The following is a 19590-nucleotide window of genomic DNA, read 5'->3' on the forward strand; positions in this document are numbered from 1 at the left end:
TAGATGTGATAATGGGTTAGCTTCCCTTGTTTCAATTTTTCCTTCTCCTAAGGAACCCCCCCCCCATCTATAACAACATTTTAGTGCCTAAAAGAGTTGCTACCAATCCCTTTGAGACTCTCCCATGTTCTAAGGATGAAGACTTTAAGAGTGATCTTGACAACTCTCCTAAAATGTGCCCTTCCTATTTAGCTATCCTAGAGGAAGAGAATGATATCATAAACACCTTTCTTAATGTTACTTCACCTTCCCTACATGATGCCTCTCTAAGTGAAAAGGTATTCATGGACATTGACTTATTTTCTCCTAAAGTTGGTCCTTCCAATGGGGGCATGTTAGTGCAACAAGAGGTTATGAACACTTCTTTCAAAGATCTCCTTCCTAAGCATGAATCTTTGGAGAAATATGTTCATGTTCCTCCTAAAAAACACTCCCTTCATGAGGATCCTTTTGTGCAAGAAGATGACATTATCCCTACATTTCCTAGTGATGGCATTTCCTTTTCCAACAAAATTCCCACTAGAGATGATGAATTAATGATAAATTCTTACCCTTCTCCTAAAGTTTGTCTTACCCATAAGCATCCCTTAGAGAAAGAAGATGAAATAATAAGCAATTTCCTTAATTCTCTCTCCCTTAAAGATCATATTGAACATATTTTGAGGAAAGAGGATGAGTTTAACACATCTATTGATGCTCTTCCTCCTAAGGATGAAGAATTAATAAACAAAGTTATCTCCTCTCCCAAAATTGACAATACTTCAAACATTCCTTTCAACCACTCCACTATTTGGGATGAACCATTAGAAGAAGGTGTAGATTATTCTCTCTCCCTTGATAATTTCTCACCTTCCTTGAATATCGATTATTCTCCCTCTAAAAATAAATCATCTCCCTCTCCTCAACTTGGTTCTACTCATAAGGATACCCTAGTTCAAAGCAAGATGATTAACATCTCTTTCAAAGATCTCCCTCTCAAAAGTGAGACTTTAGAGAGTAATGTTGATCCTTCTCCTAGAGAGTTTATTCCCCATGTAGATCATTTGATGATAGAGGATGATATGACCTTTCCTCTTCCTACTAGAACATCAATGCCTACCCCTTGTCTCTCTCCTAAAATTGATTTAATCCGTGATGAGATTTTGGTGCAAGAGAAGACCATCAACAATTCTTCCAACATTTTTTTTCATTCCTCTAAACCATCCTCAATCAATTTGATACATGTGAATGAAACACCTAACAAACCTCTCTTCACTGTCCAAGGTGCTTGTCCTTCTCAAAATTCTCAACCTTTAAATAAACCTATCTTAGTGGTTCAAGGTGGTTATGCTAATGATTCTTTTTGCACTCCTAAGAAACCTATTATTACTGTGCAAGGAGGTTATTCTTCTAAGAGCCCTTATGAGTATGCTAAGCAACTGACTAGAGAGAGTTATCATGCGGTTGCTCATACCTATAACACAAGAAACAATAGGCAACCTAATCCTCCTCCAGTTATCCCAACTTCACTTCCTCCTTCTCAACCAATTCTTCCGCAAGCTCCCCGTATTTCACAAGTTATGGGTAAGGAATATGATCTTATTGAACAACTTAAAGCTACCCCTGCTAAGATATCCCTTTGGGATTTGATCCAAACTTCTTCCACTCATCATGGAATGTTACAAGATGCCTTGAAAGATTTGAATGTTCCTCCACCTAATACATCTAGTAATATAGTGTCTTTGGTTAACTCTGTGATGAATCCTAAAGCTCAAATTGTGTTTACCCAAGATGAGTTGCCTACTAGTGAAATTCAACAACAATATGATCCCTTGATGATTGTGGTTATCATAAATGACACTGCTATAAGACGAACACTGGTAGATAATGGCTCTGGCCTTAATGTGTGTAGCATTAATCTATTGCATAAGATGAATGTGGATACATCCCTTATTGAGCCTGACTCTCATCCCATTCGAGGCTTTGATAATGTGGCTAAGTCTTCATTAGGTATTATCACCTTACCCATCACAGTGGGACCTGTTACTTTGCCTACTCCTATCCATGTTATGTCGGGAAATCTAACATACAACTTGTTATTAGGGAGACCTTGGATTCATAGTATGCAAGCTATCCCCTCTACATTGCATAGACAAGTTAAATTTATTTATAACAATAGGACATATACCTTGATAGGTGATACTAATTTTCAAGCTTGTTTGCAAACATCTACTTCCAAAGGGAGTTCTTCTAAACCTTCCTCTTCTAGTAATGACTCTTTAAACAAGATACCTATGAAAAAATCATCATCCTCTGATAATCAAAATTCTTTGGATGAGTCTGAAGCTCCTGAAGAAGATCCTTCTCGACCTGAATATACGCATGAAAAGGCTTTTGATCCTGAGAGGGTTCTCGCAGAAGACGATTGGGGATCTCTTGATTTTAATCCCACCTTTGTAGGTGAGTATAGGGTTCCTCCTAGAGTGCTTAAAGTTAAAGAGAAGGAAGAAACTAGAGATCAATCAATCTTACTTGAACCTATGAGCAATAATTTTGTGGCCGCTTCTCAAACTTCTTCTCCTCACACCTCTAATTATGAAGAGTTTGATTCTTTGTCTTATGAAAAACCACCTTCTCTTCCTGAAATGGCTGATCGTTATGGTCATGGTTTTCGCATTTTTGCTAAGCATGGGTATCATGGAAATGGTTGTGGTGCTCATGAACAAGGGATAAAAGTTCCTCTAGAGACTAATTTTCACAATTATGCCTTTGGACTCGGCTATAATCCCTACAAACGTACCAAAGCATTTAAAAGACCATCTCTCAATGTGAATTCTATATTTAGTAGTGATGATGATCTCACTTCAACTAAATCATCTTCTACTTCTATCAACTCTCATTCCCCTCATAAGGAAATCTTGGCGATGAACAAATCTCTTTATGAATCCCTTCAAATTTCTAAATCCACTTATGAATCTTTATCTCCTATTCATCATAAAGTTCTTTCCTCCAGGGATAAGGCTCTAATAAATTACACTCATCCCTCTTCTAAGATTTCTTGTGACTTTTCTTCTTCAATTTTTATCATTTTATACATGTTTTTGATCTCACTTATAGTTGAGCATTCAGCATGTCATATTCAAATACCTCATTCAATCTATCATGTCTTTAAATAACATTAATGGCTATTATGTTGCTCATCATTATGTGACATTGGTAGCTCATGTACTGGGGGCTCATTGTCATTCATGATGGTACAATTTCAAGTGCAATCATATTTCTGAAGCAACATAATAGCCTAATTTTCTATGTTATCTCTTGTTCCTATGGGGACAAGAGTGATTTCATACATCTCTTCTTTTTCTTATGTCTAAATCTCTCCCTAGAAGATTGTGTAAGTCCTTCTCATTGAGGCAATGATCTTTCCTTATTTTTATCTAAGGATCCACTTTTTCCTATTTCGTGGATGGTGTGAACTTTATTACTTGATGTTATTCCATGTATGCATTTGTTGTTGTTTGTTCAAAAATTCTCTCTTACAAGAGGTGTAAGTCCTTGACTACAACCTCTTTTGCACTTGGTAAAATACATCCATAATGAATTCACTCTCCCAATTGGGTTAAAAGGAGCGTCATCCTTCATTAATAATCACTTTCACCTCGCAAAAGAAGGAAGTATTGCATTCTTATTCTCTTCTTTGTCTTATTCTAGAAGATGTTATATTTGTCTAAGACAGTTTCTCTCGGGGATAGGTGTCTTTGGTACAAAGATCTCTTCTCCTCTAAGGATCTCCTTTACACATACTACAAGATATCCCTTTTCAAACTATCTTATCCTTGCTTAAAGAGTGCAAAACTCTCTTGCTTGGATCTATGACATTGTTGCATTTTTGGGGTATCTTCTTTTGTGATGAAGGTAGGTATCCTTGTTCTAATTTTCTTATGACATAAACATTACACTTTTTGAGCAATGGATCATTCTCGGAACTAGAGCACAGACTCTTAGAGCGAGATGTCACATTTTTTTACTATACATATACAGGTTGTAGCATACTTGGGCATAGACTCCTATGAGGTGCTTCTAACCTCCCTTACACACACATGCACGAGGTTGAGTGGAACTAGCGGCATAAGGCTAGACTTTCTCACTCTCCTCCCTTACATGGATCACCTAGACAGACTCTAGGGGCTAGTTTTCCATGTCCTCTTTCCCATGGATCACCTAGACAAGATCTAGGGGCGAGAAGTCCATGTTTTCTCTCTCACTATTCTTCTCATGGATCACCAATGTGTGTATTCATGCTTTTTTTCCTTTCCTTTCTTCTCTTTGCATTTTGTTTCCATTTACATCCTTCATCTTGTGTTAGAGAACTCTCAAATCCTCACACTCTTTGTTGTGTTGGAATTGAGATTTAGTCCTCTTTATTACCAAATGATTCTCCATTAGTTTTTGATCTCATATCAAATCTTCTTGTGAGCATTTGTCATCAATATTCTTTAACAATTCGAAGTGGTAAACATGATACCCTGTTTCAACTCACTAAAATTAGCAAGCCAAAACAGGGGGGGGCATATAGCTACCCTCAAATTTTCATCACCTTCCTTAGTAAGCATTAGGTGATTTTGTGATCTAACGTGTGTTTTGTAGGGTGCAGTTCCTAACTGTGTACTGCAGATACCGCTGGGGGCTTCGTTCGACAGACTTATGGATATATCCTTTTTCAAATAATGTTTACTTTTCTGTACTTTAGCTTGCATATGCACGTAGTGTTCATATGACCGCTAAATTGGGGGCTAAATGTAGCATCATAAATTGTATGCACTCGCTAGGGTGGTACAATTTCACACCTAGTTTAGCACCCGCCTTGGCGCATTTTGCATTTTGCATTGCATTTTCCCTTTAGCACTTAATTAATTAAATTAATTAGGTCTAAGGTTCTATTTTATCATCTCCTATATCATAAAATTGGGCCCTTTTCATTAAAGTGTGCCCCTTTCATTTTATTCTTCCAATACATCATTTAATCAAAAACCCTAATTAAGCCCTATTTTGAACTTGGGGGCTTGGTTTCGGGGGTCAAAACATCTTGAAATCACCTGTAACTTCGGGATTCTCTCTAAAATCATCATATCCGATGGCCCTGAAAATTTGGTGAAAAGTTGTCGGGACCGTGGCACTCGGAGTGCACATGGTCCCGGACATTTTTCCCAAAATTTTGGGAGCACGATCCAATCATAAAATAAATCTTAACCCCAAGAAATTGGCGGGATATTCAATCTCTAGGTCGGCCAAAAGTCGAAATTAAGACCTAGGGTTTCGTATATAAAAGCTCTCTTTCTTCATTTGAAAGGATCCGATTTTTGATTTCAAGGACCTTCTATGTAGCAAAAGAGAAGATCTTTGAAGACTTCAACAAAATTCAACATCCATCCATCAAGCATTCATCAATTTCATTCATACATTTAGGGCTTTGAAGACATTGAAGAGCAATAGGAGATTACCGACTGAAGATTGGCTCGTATCTCTCCCTTGGGGGTTGGGTATGATTTCATGTTGTTTTCATGTCTTTGCATAAGCTTCAATATATCACTTATTCATGCTTTAGATCATTTGGCATCCAAATTTGGAGCATTTACATTATCATTTACAAGCAATTAGGGTTTACTTTCTAGGCTGCTCTAGTTTGCTTTCTTGCATTTTAGGACCTTGCACACACACTAGGTCTGCACACACAATACATTTTACAATACAACTTGGCTATTCGTGGAGGTGGAAATCACCGAAGCGGGGGTTTGACTAAGGCAAAACCCTATATAGCCGCCCAAACACCTTTTCAGATATAAGTGCAGGTTTCGGGACTCGGATGACGCCGCAGGTTACAGATCCGGGAGAAGCAGACTGAGACCGACCTTCCCACCAAATTTCAGAGCAAAAGACCAGGACAGGGGTGTGGGGCACCCTGGTCCTGCCATGACAGGGGCGCTGGGTGCCCTGGTCCCTGGGACAGGGGTGCTGGGCGCCCTGGTCCTCCTGATAGACAGCATTTTCAGCATTTTTGATAGCTTTTTCCAAAGTGCAAAACAGCAGTTTCTGGAGCAGTTTCAGGGGCAGAATTAGGACAGTGGCGCCCGCGCCCCCGTCCCGAACATTTTCATTCATATTTTAACTCCGGGTACGCATTTACATTCTTGTCTTATCCTTGTATTTACAGCTTTCCATTGTTTAAGTTCAATTCTGCAATCTTGTCATTAGTTCCTACTTACATTTTGGGGTTAGGGATTGAACTTGCATCTTTCAATTACAACAAGGGAATAGAAATCCTAATAGGTATCCCATGGCTCTCTCTTCCACAAAAAGAAGTAGCCAATTGTGTGATACCTCTAGGCTCTTTCGTATTCCACAAGTGTGTGGTTGAAAGTGAGATTTGGGCATGTTTGCTTAGTGTCACTTTTTCTCCTACACAAAAAGTTATAATATGTTAACAACCGATTCACCCCCCCCCCCCCCCTCTCAGTTGTTCACCAGATATCCTAACAATTGGTATCAGAGCTTTGGTCCTCTTTTGCAGAAGCTTAACCACTTGAGGTAGATCCTATGACAACTAAAACTTCTAATCCACTGGAAACTATTTTCAGAAGAGAAATCCCTAAGCTTGATGGAACAAATTATGGGATATGGAAAATTCAAATGGAGACTCATCTTAGATGTCTTGGCAAGGATATTTGGGAGATCACTGAGAAAGGATACACACCTTATGATCTGGCATATGGTAATCTTTCTCCTGCAAACTTGGATAAGAATATTGAAAATGATTGCAGAGCAAGAGAAGCCCTCTTATGTGCACTTACTGATCAGCAGATCATGGGATTGACTGATAAATCGTCAGCTAAGGTTATGCAGGATAAATTGCAAAATTTTAATGAAGGTGATCCTACTGTCAAAATTGATAAACTTGATGGTTACCGGGTAAGATATGAAAACTTGAAAATGGAAGATAATTAAAGAATTGTTGTGTTTATGGAAAGAGTAAATGAGATTGTTATGGGAATTCAGTATTGTGGAGGATTTCTAAGTGAAGATGAAATAGTTTCCAAAGTCTTGAGAGCCCTTCCACCAACTTACAAGATGAAGGCAACTGCAATTAATGGGTTAAGAACAATGGCAAACACTTCAGTTAACAGAGACATTCTGATTGGGAAATTATCTACTTCTGAGCTTGAAGAATTTGGATCTTTTGGAGCTGTAAAGACTAAACCTGCTTTTCATGCATCATCATCAACATCTACTAGAAAAAGTGATTGGAAAGCCCTATATGCAAAATAATTGGAAGACATGAGGAAAGAAGATGAAGAACTTGAGCAACTTGAAGCCTTATTTGCTAGAAGAGTACTTAAAGGGCCAACTGGAAGTAAGTATGAAGGAATAGAACCTCTTAAATGTTTTGCATGTAATAAGATTGGTCATTTTGCATTTAGATGTCCTGAAAGGGATGCAAGGTTTGAGGAAAGAGTTAGGAAATATTTTAAGCCTAATCAGAACATATATAGATTCAAGAAAAGTAAAAATTGCTACATAGTAGACGAGGAAGGAGTAACTGATGACTCTGGAGATGAACTGACATAAGACTCTTCTAGTGGATCCAACAATGGAAAAGTATGGGTGTTCTATGCTTTGAAGGAAGATGAACTAGAACCAACTATCAAAAATGAAGAAAAGGCCCTGATAGAAAAAGTTGAAGATAAGGATGAATGGGTAATTGATAGTGGATGCTCACATCATATGATTGGAGATAAAATTAAATTTTTCTCCCTAGAAGAATACAATGGCAGTCAAGTCAGATTTGGAGATGACAAGGCATGCATGATCAAAGGTAGAGGTATTATTTCTTTGGATGGTAAGCATAATACTAATAATGTCTATTATGTAGAAGGTTTAAAGTATAATCTTTTGAGTGTTGGTCAATTGGTTGATAAGAGTTTTCAACTTCAGTTTAAAGATAAAAAATGCAAAATCATTAACAAGACTGGTTTGGAGATTGCAACTGGTATTTAGACAGGAAGTAATATCTTTCACTTGAACATTGGTAATAAGACATTCTTGATTTCTCATATTGATGAGAGTTGGCTATGGCATAAGAGGTTGTGTCATGTTAATTTTGATTTTATTGTTAAGATCAGTTCAACTAAGGCAGTTAGAGATATACCTAAGATTATGAAGCATCATAATCTGACATGTAAGGAATGTCAATTGGGTAAGCAATTTAGAAGTTCTTTTAAAAGCATACATGATAAATCTAATGATCTACTTAATTTGATTCACACTGACTTATGTGGTCCAGCAAGGACTAGAAGCTTTCAAGGTGATAGGTATTTCATGTTGATTATTGATGACTATTCTAGAATGATGTGGCTGACTTTTCTAAGGGAGAAGTTTGAAGCTTTTGATAAATTCAAGATCTTTAAAGCGAAGGTTTAAATTGAAACTAGATTGAAAATCAAATGTCTAAGATCAGATCATGGTAGTCAGTTCACTTCTCATGAATTTAATAGTTATTGTGAGACAAATGGAATCAAGAGACAATTATCTGCACCTAGGACTCCTCAACAAAATGGAATAGTGGAAGGAAAGAATAGAACCATTTTGAATGCAGTTAGATCTATGATGATGGAAGCCAAATTGCCTCATATCTACGAGAGAGAAGTAGCGAGTACAACAGTCTACACATTCAACAGAGTTCACATCAAAGGTGAAACCGGTAAGATCCCTTATGAACTATGGTTTGGACATACACCTACTATTAAATATTTCAAAATTTTTGGAAGTAAATGCTATATCAAAAGAGATGATTCAATTGGAAAGTTTGATCCTAGATGTGATGAAGGGATATTTTCTGGTTATTCAATTCAGAGCAAAGCATATAGATGTTATAACAAAAGATTGCAAAAAATTGTTGAGAGTGCTAATGTGAAAGTGGATGAACAGTATAGGAATCATTCTATATCATATCACAGGGAACTGATAGTGGAAATGATCATAATTGAACCAACAATGCCTCAACTAGTACAGGAAGCTGAGATAGTCACACCGGCACAATCAGAAAATTCAACTATGACTGATGATTAGAGCAGTGAACCCGAAGTTCAAAAGACACCAAGGTATGTAAGATTAAATCATTCTGAAGATCAAATTATTGGAGATAGGAACAAGGGAGTTATGATGAAGAAAATTGGCAAATGAAGAGGTATGTGTTATTTCTCAAGTTGAACCAACAACTATTATTGAAGCTTGTAAGGATAAACATTGGTTAAAGGATATGAAAGATGAATTAGATCAGATAGAGAAAAATGAGACTTGGTCTTTAGTTCCCCGGCCTAAAAATAAGAATGTTACTGGAACTAAATGGGTTTTTAGGAATAAATTGAATGAGGATGGTCAAGTTGTAAGAAACAAGGCTAGACTAGTTTGTAAAGGATATTCTCAAATGGAAGGAATTGATTATGGTGAGACATTTGTACCTATAGCTAGAATTGAAGTTGTTAGACTATTTCTTGCCTATGCAGCTTATAAGAACTATAAGGTTTATCAAATGGATGTTAAATGTGCATTTTTGAATGGTGAGCTTGAGGAATGAGTTTACATTGAGCATCCTAATGGATTTTTATTGACAAATGATAAAGATATCATTTGCAGACTGAAGAAAGCCTTATATGGATTGAAACAGGCTCCTAGAGCTTGGTATGCAAGCTTAGATAAATATCTTTTGAAGCTTGGTTTTACTAAAGGCAGTGTTGATAGTAATTTATATTATAAGATCACTGACAATGATACTCTAATTATCAGCCCGACATGCATTATCAGAGACATTATTCATTATGACACTAATGAGTGGTGCTACTACTCAGGGGGAGTAGTCAGCTTTGAGATCCAGAGGTTTTTGCTTTGATATTTTTGTCAGATTTTTGGCATTGATGTCAAAGGGGGAGTGATAGTGATGTGAAAAATCATTCAAAACCTTACATATATATCATTCACAAGGGGAGAGCTATTGAGAATATTGTTGGTTGTCTTCCAGAGGGGAAGACTTGTTTGGCACTTCTTGGTAGTTAGATGTTTTTCACATCTAGTGTTGCCATTAATGCCAAAAGGGGAGATTGTTGGCATTATGGATGAATTGATTATTTGTTGCATTGATGTTTTGTCATTGATGTCAACACTAGCTATTATGATTGGTTACTAGCAGACAGGTTTTGCTTACCGGTAGAAGATCTAGTGTTACCGATAGAAGAGACTATCTGTTGAACAATTCCATCATGTTTGGATCAGTGAATTATGTTTTATTTCAGGTGTTATATACTCCATGAGCATGTTTTGTTCAGTTGGTATTGACTTGATAATTGGATGCTATCATACACTCTGGTAAACCCTTACCGACACTAGTTTAAGGCTTTATCGACAGAGCTTTCATTGAGGAATCATGACATGATGCATAATTGGTGATCGTGCAACTTCTTCATGGATTTCAGGATGCTAAAGATGTTCTTTGATCATGCTTCAACTGCTTGAAGACATTTCTTTGGAGTGGTGGACCCAGAATAGGTCTGGTACCTATCTAGGTTATGGACTAGTATCATGCTAACATGTACTTTACACATTACTGAGATGCTTCAAGAAGATTTATGGATTTGCTATTATTGTTTTGGTCTTAAGCCAACATGGCATATCTTTGTAGTATAGAATTGTGTAATGATCTTATTGTAATATCTTTTAGGTGGCCGACCTAATTGGTTTAGGCCTTAGGGTTTGTATAAATAAGAGGTAGAAACTCTTTGTAGAGTATCATGGTTATGAAAAAGGTCATGGTCAAGGAATGTAATGAGAAAATATTGTAATATCATTCAGGTAGAGGAGTTGGTCGATCATTGGTGATCGAATTGGATTTAGAAGAGGATTTAGTCCTCCAGCACTAAGCTTAACTGGGATTGTAATCAGGCATGGTAGATGTTATTTCTGACAGTTCACTCTATTGGATTGTTGTCCATTTATCTTGAGATGGTTGTAGCCTCTCTGTAGTCAATGAGACTATTTTGTAATGAGTAGTATGCTCTAGGCAGCGTGCCTTCCTACAATTGCAAGCCCGTCATTGTATCACATACTTTTTGCAGAAGTATCATCTGACTGTGGGTAGGCTTCCCACAATGTTTTTTCCCTTTCTGGAATTTCCATGTACAAATCATGGTGTTATGCAATATGGTTGCTTTGCATTGATTATCTGGTTAATTGTTAAATTCTATTGTTTACCGGTATCTGATCCTACCAACATCTATATGTTATTTACCGCTACTTGATTTGTTTAAGGTTGCATTATGGATTAAAAGTTATAATCTGTTAACAACTGATTCACCTCACCCTCTTAGTTGTTCACTGGTTATCCTAACAAAATCAAGTACATCATTAGATTTATCATGTATTCTCTTAAAAGAAGTTCTAACTTGCTTTCCCAATTGACATTCTTTACATATTGGATTATGAGGCTTCATAATCTTAGGTATATCTCTAATTGCCCTTGAACCGATATTAACAATACAATAAAAGTTAACATGACACAACCTCTTATGTCATAACCAACTCTCATCAATATGAGCAATCAAACATGTCTAGTTACAAGTATTCAAGTGAAAGATATTACCTCCAGTCTAAGTATCGGTTGTAATCTCCAAACCAGTTTTGTTAATGATTTTGTATTTTATCTTTCGATTGAAGTTGGAAACCCTTGTCCACCAATTGACCAACACTCAAAAGATTATTCTTTAAACCTTCTACATAATAATAATTACCAGTATTATGCTTGCCATCTATAGAAATAATACCTCTACCTTTGATCATACATGCTTTGTCATCTCCAAATCTGATTTAACCGCCATTGTATTCTTGCAGGGATTGAAATTTTCTTTTATCTCTAGTCATATGATGTGAGCATCCACTATCAATTACCCATTCATCCTTATCTTCAACTTTTCTTGCTAGGGCCTTTTCTTCTTTCATGATAGCCAGTTCTGGTTCATCTTCCTTTACAGCATAGAACACCCATTCGTTTCCATTGCCAAATCCACTAGCATAGTTTGTTGTTGGTTCATCCTCAGAGTCATCACTTACTCATTCCTCATCTACTATGTATCATTGTTTACTTTTCTTGAATCTATATCTATTCTAATTAGGCTTAAATGATTTCTTAACTCTCCCCTCAAATCTTGCATTCCTTTCAGGACATCTAGATGCAAAATGACTAATCTTATTACATGCAAAACATTTAAATGGTGCTTTTCCTTCATACTTACTTCTTGCAGGTCCTTTAGGCACTCTTCTAGCAAATAGGGCTTCAAGTTGTTCAAATTCTTCATCTTCTTTCCTCATATCTTCCAATTCTTTTGCATATAAGGCTTTCCAATCACTTTTGTCGATAGATGATGATGATGATGCATGAAAAGAAGGTCCAGCCTTCACAGCTCTAGAAGATCCAAATTCTTCAAGCTCAAAAGAAGATAATTTCCCAATCAGAATGTCTCTATTAACTGAAGTGTTTTCCATTGTTCTCAGCTCATTAATTGCAATTGCCTTCATCTTGTAAGCCGGTGGAAGGGCTCTCAAGACTTTGGAAACTATTTAATATTCACTTAGAGATACTCCACAACATTGAATTACCATAATAATCTCATTTACTCTTTCCATAAACACAACAATTCTTTCATTATCTTCCATCTTCAAGTTTTCATACCTTACCTGGTAACCATCAAGTTTAGCAATTTTGACAGTAGGGTCACCTTCATTCAAAGTTTGCAATTTATCCCACATAACCTTTTCCAATGATTTATCAGTCAATCCCATGATTTGCGGATTAGTAAGTGCACACAAGAGGGCTTCTTTAGCTCTACAATCATTTTCAATATTCTTGTCCAGGTCTGCAAGAACAGGATTGACAGATGCCAAATCATAAGGTGTATATCCTTTCTCAGTGATCTCCCAAATATCCTTTCCAAGACATCTAAGATGATTCTCCATTCGAATTTTCCATATACCATAATTTGTTCCATCAAGCCTAGGGATTTCTCTTTTGAAAATAGTTGTTGGTGGATTTGAAGTGTTAGCTGCCATAGGATCTACCTCAAGTGGTTAAGCTTCTGCAAAAGAGGACTAAAGCTCTGATACCAATTGTTAGGATAACCAGTGAACAACTGAGAGGGGGGGGGTGAATCAGTTGTTAACAGATTATATCAATTAAACCACTTTATAACCTTTAACTAGATCACATTAACATTAATTACCAGAATAGCAGAAATAGATACCGGTAAACAATACAACTTAACAATAAAACAGATAATCAACACAATGCAACCATACCACATAACACCATGATTTGTACATGGAAAACCCAAAAAGGGAAAAACGTGGGAAGCCTACCCACAGTCAGATGATACTTCTATAGAAAGCATGTGATACAATGAGGGGCCTACACATGTAGGACGACACACTGCCTAGAGCATACTACTCATTACAAAAGAGTCTCACTGACTATAGAGAGGTTATAACCACCTGAAGATAAATGGACAACAATCTAGAATAATGAACTGCCATAGATAGCATCTACCATGGCTGATTATAGTCCCGATTAAGCTCAATACCTGAGGCCTTTGACCTCTTCCTTAATCCCAATTTGATCACCTATGATCAACCAAATCTCTTTCGCATATGATATTTCATTCCACAACCACTATACATTAATTACAATGAGATCTTACATCAATTTATACCAACCCTAAGGCCTAAACTAATTAGGTTGACCACCTAAAAGATATTACAATAAGATCATTACATACATCAATATTACAATGATATGCAATGTCAGCTTAAGACCAAAATAACAATAACCAATCCATAAATCATCCCTGTAATGTGTAGAGAACACGTTAACATGATACCGATCCATAACCTAGATAGGCACCAGACCTAATTTGGGTCCACCATGCCAAAGATATGTCTTCAATCAATTGAGGCATGATCACAGAACATCTTCAGCATCTCGAATTCCATCTAGAAGCCTCACCAACACCACTTATGCATCCTATCAGTATTTCTCAGTGAAACCTCTACCGGCTAAACCTTAAACCCATGCCGGTAATGGTTTACAAGAGTGTGTGATAGCATCTGATTAGCAAATCAATACCAATTGACCAAAACATGCTCTAGAAGCATGTGACACATAAAATCAAACATACTCCATTGATCCAAACATGTTGGAAGTGTCCAACAGATAGTCCCATCTGTCGGTAACACTAGATCTTCTACCAGTAACCAAAACCTATCTGCTGATAACTAACCATAACAACTAGTGTTGACATCAATGACAAAAAATCAATACTACGCATAATTGATTCATCCATAATGCCAACAAATTTTGTCATTAAAAACCTCAGAGAGATTCTCATCTCAAATCGTAAGGGCCTAGAGGTGCTTAGGGCATTATCTATGATAGTAGGGTCTCGTATGTGTCTCCTATTGTACCAAATCCTCTAGACACTCATTCTAACATCACTTATCCTCAGATTGGTGTTTTTATTCCCAGGGCATCGATTCATATTGTGGATAGAGCTTCTATAATTGATCCTCTATTTGGTAACACCATTCCAAGTATTAATGTCTCTCAAACTCCCTTGGGGTATATCGGTCCCATTGCAATCTCTACCACTGTTATGTCCACAACTCATGCTTTTGGTCTTGGTACTAGTCCTCATACTAGTGTTGGTATTGGTACTGGCCATTCTCTTGGCCTTGGTGTTGATACTAGTGTAAGTACTATTGTTTCTACTAGCATGTATAATCTGCTTTTGCGTATTAATCTTATTCTTAAAGCCATATTGTAGAACATGGGATAACTTTAACAATAGCTAACCAATGTTACCAATGCTACTAATGAATCCTCTCTACCACTATATTACTAAATTGCAACCCACTTGTAGTACACATGCTTAACATGATAACCTTTCCCAAGGGGTTAAGGCTCTAAAATTTGATTGATATACTGTTGATGGAGATCCTCAATCGCACATTGATTCTTTTCTTACTCTTTGTATTGATAATCATAGTCAGGATCATGTTCTACTTAAACTATTCTCCTAGTCTCTCAAAGGGAGCATTCTAAATTGGTATAGTTATTTATTGGATTATTCGATTCAAACTTTTGATCATTTGATGGTTGCATTTTTCAAATGGTTTCAGACTAACATTGACAACAAGGTCACCATCATTGACCTTGTTCATTGCAAATAATGACTAAATGGAGAAATTGATCATTGATTTCATATCGAGGTACCAATCTATATCTACCAAGATACCTTATCCTCTACCAGATGGTGACCTTTAGAAGATGTTTATTGGTAGTCTACAATCAATACTGGGGAAGAAGCTCTCCTCACATAGATATCCAAATGTCTCTGATATTTACACTTCTCTCACTCATTATCAACATCCAATGATTCAATTTGGAGATCCTACTCCAAATTCTAGTATTGATAGCTTTGGAGGTGCATCTTCCTCAAATGAGCCCCAAAAGTATAAAGTTGTAGCTAATGTAATCACAATTGCTTAAGAAATTGAGAAAAAACATTGGAGCCTCAACGTAATCAAGTATTCACTAAATTATTCAATCCTTATTTGAGTGTGTTGCAAAAATTATTGAAATTTAATTTGGTGACCCTTCATGAGATAATACCTCTTCTAAATAACGAATCATACCCTATTTTGTATGATGGTTCTAAGTTCTACTAGTATCATGTGCTCGACAATGATACTGAACGTTGTATGCATTTCAGACACATCATCCAAGACCATATAGATAATAGTACAATCAGAGTTAAAGATAAGAAGCAAAAACCTAATAAGTTTGTGAATAAAACAAAGAGTAAATTACATATTACACTGATCTATTTTTTCCACATTCATCAAATTTTATCTTTGCATCATCCTCTCCTCCATCAAATGATTTTCCTAATGTAAACAAGGTCACCATCACTTTGATTTCTCCCCCAAGTTAGAGAACTAAGAGTATGGATACATCATTCACACCACTTGACTTGTATAATGGAGAGCTTGCTCCTCTCTACATCCTTGCTAAAATCAATGGTGATCACACTATTACCAATGTTATTGTTGATCCATCATGCATAGTTGATGTGATCACAAAGGAAACCCTCTTCATCAATAGCCCTCATTAGGTGAAATATGATGAGTGTCATGCTACCATACATATTATACATGATGGACTCTCTATTCCACCCATGGGGTGCACTACATTGATGGTCCTCATGGGACCCAAGGCAGTATCTAGTACATTTTTTTTCATCCCTAAGTATGACCTATTCCATGCAAAGTTGGGTATTTTCTGGCTAATTGCTATGAATATGGTGCCTTCAATGGTGCACAAATGTCCCAAGTCCCCTCACAAGGGTGTTGTGCACACTATCCAAGATACTAGATGCTAGCCACTAGTGTCCCATGGGGGTTTTTCTCTTGATCATTTTTGGCTTGGTTTGGTTGGACCTATGCTTCCTCATGGTGATCTGTTATATAAGGCATATTACAAGTATAAGACCAACAATTAGCATCTAGATCAATCCAACCTACTCTATCTTTGTGCCCCCCGCATCTTTGTGTACTCCTACATTTCAGTGTGCTTCATCTTTCACTCCCTCTTCATCGAGGGTTGAAGACAAACCTATTCCTCAGGGTAGGCCTCCCCATTCACCAAGAACCACACAACCTCCAACGATGTCTTCTATTCATATGGATGTCCCTAGCAAAAACAAAGGAAAGGCACCCATGTTGTTGAAGTCTAAGGATCGTCCCCCATTTGAGCTACCTATCCTTGTAGATATCCTTGACCCCACTTTTTTATGGCAAGGGTAAGTATTCACCATGTTCTCACCCTTATCCTCTAGATCATGTATCTCAACTTCTAAGGGTTCCTCTCGTTCCCCCAATTGGTCCTAGAGAAAAACAAGGAAAGGTGTCCAAGGCTAAGCCTACAATTCTTTCTATGATAGAACCTGCTATTTCATTGGTTGAGACTTCTTCAATGTCGGTAACAACACTGGCAACCTTTCCTATGGAGTAGGATTATTGAGCCTTCTCAAGTTTCTCTTCATAGTCCCCATCTACGTTCAAACTAGCTTGTGCACAAGCATAAGCGTCATTGATGGGAAATGTTTAGGAAATATGAATTTACTTTGAAGGTTGAGGATGAGTCTTTAGTGTCTAGTTGTGCTCCCCCTACATTTATTCCCACTTTTTTATATTTCTCTTGCTAGCTCTACATCTATTTCCACTCCATCCTCTATGTTTCTTTCTACTACTCCGGGGACTATTAATGAGACTCGCCTTAGTGGGTATAGATATTCATTGCTTTCTCCTTGGAGTTGCTACTTATGACCTCTTTTCCTAATATCCCCTTGTTTTCCTAGCCTATAGACATGATGTATACATAGGTGGTGTCCAGTGCAACATTGTTTGGTCCTCTCGCTTCATTTCTACATCTTCATTGTAGCTTTCCTGGGGTCCTCAATCCTACCAAGGTTGATGTGTAGTCCTCACCCACATGCCAAGCTATAATGAAGGAAAAACTTCAAACCTTTGATAAAAATGTGTGTAAGGCCTATGATGTACCATATATAATTCAAATTTGGAACTTACACCATTTCAGCTCTAGGATGACTAGTTTGATGTTTTGGTTAGATAGAATATAAAACTAGGAAAAAAATTTAATTGTAAGGATCCATTTCTTGTCATCATATCTATTGGGAACTATGTATTCATATGATCTTTTATGGATGCAAACACATAGGAGACTACATGATAAGTGGATGAGACCCCATTGGTTGCTAGAAACAAATGATGAAAACCTGTTGGTTCATTTAGAGCTTTCTCACTCAACTAGTGCATTGGAGCTTCAAGGAGTTTTAGGAAATATTAGTAAGTTAGTGTGAGAATTGTTGGTTAATTTTGTTTGTTGTTGTGTGGTGAATTTCATAACAATCCATTTTTATTGAGATCTAATTTAAAAAAATTAGTTTTGGGCTATAGTTTGATTTAATTTTTGCAAGTTCATATGTTGAGTAGCTATTTTCATTCATTTTATTTGTGTATAATTGATTTTTTTTTGTTTAGATATTATTTGCGAGTATTGTTGTTTGTTACACATCTCCTATTCTTACTCAAAATATGGGAAGGGGCATGACATATACAGAGTGATTATCTTCCTACCATGGATATGATGTAAGAGAAATATAATTACATGACAATAATTCATATTACATGATTGTCCATTAAAAGGTATATTTGTGTTTAGTGATGGGAGAGTGGAAACTCTTACTAGTTCTTTATGTATTTTTGGAATTTTTTAGAATTTTTTCTTATTTCTAAGTTGAATAATTTAAGGACCCATATAATATTTGATAAGCATAATTGTAGGTTGGTGAGATAGAATTTGGTGGATAGTAGAGAATATTATGTTGCTCAACTTTGTTAAGGTTAAATACCTCTAATTTTTATAGCTCTGTCAATGCAAAATGCACTAGATATACATGAGTTTTGTGGCACCAATGTTTGGGCCATATTGGTGAAAGATGGATTAGGAACTTGATTAATAAATGTTGGTTGATGATTTTTATTATTATAATCAATTTTTTATTTTTTTGAGAAAAAATTGTGTTTGGAAAATAGAATAAGACATCTTTTTCTTCAAGCAGTTACAAAGATAGGAGATTGTTTGAGATTATTCATTCAAATATCCGTGGTCTAGTGGATGTTAAATCCATGAAAATAATTATCATTTCATTACACACACATGCACACATAGACATATACATATACATATACATATACATACATACATACATACATCCATGTATGTATGTATGTATGTATACTATGCATATATATATACAAATACACATATGTACATATACATATACATGTGCATATATATATATATATGTATGTATGTATATATGTATATATATGTATATGTATCTATATGTATATATATATATATATGTATACATATATATATGTATACATATATATACATATATATGTATATATACATATATATATGTACACACACACATATACATATACATATACATATACATATACATATACATACATACATACATACATACATACATACATACATACATACATACATACATACATACATACATACATACATATATATATATATATATATATATATATATATATATATATATATATATATATATATATATATATATATGTACATACACACACACACACACACACACACACACACACACACACACACACACACACACACATATACACATTTATATGATTTATGCATGAGATAATGACTATGTGAATCTATGAGGTGTATAAGGGATTGTCATATTATTTAAATATAACACAAGAAAGAGCTAGCCACATTATTTATATATGATTATATGTGTTGGTCATTGTGTGGTTTTTTGTGTATATTCTTCAATACCAAAAAACATTTTAGTAGAATGTATTTATTACCAT

This window comes from Cryptomeria japonica, chromosome 1, assembly GCF_030272615.1.
Source record: "Cryptomeria japonica chromosome 1, Sugi_1.0, whole genome shotgun sequence".
NCBI lineage: Eukaryota > Viridiplantae > Streptophyta > Pinopsida > Cupressales > Cupressaceae > Cryptomeria > Cryptomeria japonica.